The sequence below is a fragment of the Hemitrygon akajei genome, unplaced genomic scaffold, assembly GCF_048418815.1.
Source record: "Hemitrygon akajei unplaced genomic scaffold, sHemAka1.3 Scf000089, whole genome shotgun sequence".
NCBI classification, from domain to species: Eukaryota; Metazoa; Chordata; class Chondrichthyes; order Myliobatiformes; family Dasyatidae; genus Hemitrygon; species Hemitrygon akajei.
This window is the reverse complement of record NW_027331975.1, coordinates 1,783,211-1,785,778: the sequence shown is the minus strand read 5'-3', so window position 1 is coordinate 1,785,778 and position 2,568 is coordinate 1,783,211. Positions and strand designations below refer to the sequence as shown.

Genomic DNA, 2,568 nt, shown 5'->3' with positions numbered 1-2,568 from the left:
TACCGGGGCTCCCGCACACTCGATCACTGTTGGAGCACGAACAGGAAAACCTACCATTCCACCCCCAGACCATATTTCGGGCATTCTGAACGTCTAGTTTTCTTTTTCCGACCTCCATCCAGGCGGAGGGTGAGGAACAAGACATCAGATGTATTTGCAACGATATTGCGGGAATCGGAGGGCCGGCTACTGAATTGCTTCGAGGCGATAGACAGAGACAAAAATGACCCAGGGCTCATAAGAGAATCTGAATGTCACCATCTTTATAAAGACACTGGAGAACGAGTGTTTCCCACCGATTCAAACAGTCCAGAGTGTTCCTTAACCTGAAGCACTGGGTGAGCAAAGTGCTGAGCAGTAGATTCGTTACAATATTTATCACATTCATTCATTATTATTATTTATCCATTGATTTTGTTTTGTATTTTTCTGATTTGATGGTGTATGTTGCTGTGATGCGGCGCATTATCAGCTTCCCTGGTGGTCTAGTGGTTAGGATTCGGCGCTTTCACCGCCGCGGCACGGGTTCGATTCCCGGTCAGGGAAATAAGGTATTGCCTGCTGTTATTTAATGTGCTTACAAAAACAACATTCCTGTCTATGCTTAACCTGCATCGGCCTGATTCAGCAGCATAAGACCACAAAATATAGGAGCAGAATTCGGCAGTTTGGCCCATCAAGTTTGTTTCGACATTTCCTCTCAGCCACATTCTCTTGCTTTCTACTGTGTGTACTAGCTCATTCCGTCTACAAATGCTGCCTGACCCGCTATACACCGTTTCTGCAGCGATTCGTTATTTGTTCTGTATGACACTTGTTAGACAATGAAAACATGACTTTGAAAAAAAAATATCGCAGGTGCAGTCTCAATAAAGCTGGAAATAACTGTGCGAGGTCTTACAGACAATAACTTGCAATCGATACAATGTAGATTTGATCTTCTTCACTCCTCAATGCACCTCAATCCACTCAGAGATGTTGTCTCTCTGTAGAAGAGGGTGAACATACATTTCCCATATTGGCTCTGGTCCTACTCACTCAGTTTGCCTACATCAGCTTGACTCATCTGCCCGGGTTTATCACTGCTCAAATCTCAGTGAGTATTGTCAGGTCCGGTCGGGTTTATTGCCGTGTGCACAGGGACGGTGAGGGACAGGTACAATGAAACACTTGCAGCGTCATTGCAGGCTCGAAAAGACAGAGAGTACGCAGAACATAAATTGTACAATTCTGCATCATTAACAAAAGATGGATATAAATCTTGTGCCAGTTTCAGGCTTGGAAATGATTCATCAGGCAAACTGATGACATAGATTGCGAACTATTATATCCACGGGAGAGCATGCAGGCCCAAAAAAGGCCTGTTTATTCCTTTTCCTTAAACAGACAGACAACAGAAAGAAGGGCGAGTCTCTAGTCCTTTTCAGCCAGCTCTAGCATTCAATAAGATCAGGCTGGCCCAGACTTTTTCTCAATCGGGGGAGTTTGAAAGGCAGTTGAAGAGAGAGAGTTACACGGCAATTTATCAATTTCACGTCACCTTCGGTCACTGTTTTCCTCCCAGTGTTTTCTTGACCACCAGAGTAACTCACCTCACCGACAAAACGAAGTGGATCTTTTCGTCCCTTCATTTAAACTCGAACGCCGCAGGGCTCGTAAATATTATCACCGTTTGCACTGAGGAGAGTAAATTGTTCATGCTTTTACACATTCCCCTTCAACAGAGGGAGCACGAGAGGGCGCACGTTATACTTCTTGATGCCATTCTCCCAGTTTCTTCAATTATAAAGGCAACTAATATTAAATTAGTACCAAATTCCAAAGTTAGTTCTGATTTGGATGCAAGAAGTCGTTCGCTGTCTAACTTAAGGAAGTACGTTGGTGAACGAGGCGAGGCGCTCTGCATCCGTACAGTTGTAGAACACACCGGCATCAATCGTCCTGTTTCTACACAGAATCTATTGTTGGACACACGGTTGCAAAGTAAAAATATCGTCGCTAAATAAACTGTATTGACATGTCGATTTGGCTAGCTTCCACCTGTCCCCACCCATCTGCAAGTACATTTTTCATTACGCTTGTGTGTACACATAGACGTGGCGCATACGTATAAATTTGAGTTCATTTTGAGGTAATCACCAGTTACGTATAACGCATGATCCCCTCGGTTAGATCCGTCACCAGATACAAATGAATTGAGTCACTGTCAGTTATTTTCGCGAAGTAGAAACTGAAGACGTCGACCGGCATATGCAGGTGTGGGGCTGTGTGGTGGAAGAACTTTTCAGTGTTTTGCGTTGAAGTACTGAACCACGACCTCCTAATCTGCTAAAAACGCTGAGAGCATTGAGTTTTAGATTTCTAGGGTTGGTCTGACACAATGAGAAATAGGGCACTGAGGAGTACGATAGAATAAACGAATCTGGGAATGCAGGTCCAGAATTCAATGAAAGTTGCCGCGCAGTTAGACAGGGTCGTAAAAAAATACTTTTCGCACTTTGGCCTGCATAGACCAAAGTACAGAGCACAGGAGTTGCAATGTTATGTTGATCTTGCTTAAGACATTAT

At 44.0% G+C, this 2,568-nt stretch overlaps 1 non-coding gene across 1 annotated transcript; it reads left to right on the top strand.

The window, feature by feature from the left end:
- Window positions 1–474: 474 nt before the first annotated feature.
- On the top strand, window positions 475–546 carry trnae-uuc (transfer RNA glutamic acid (anticodon UUC)). The gene has a single exon. It is a non-coding gene; the product is annotated as a tRNA-Glu (tRNA).
- The last annotated feature ends 2,022 nt before the right edge of the window (window positions 547–2,568 follow it).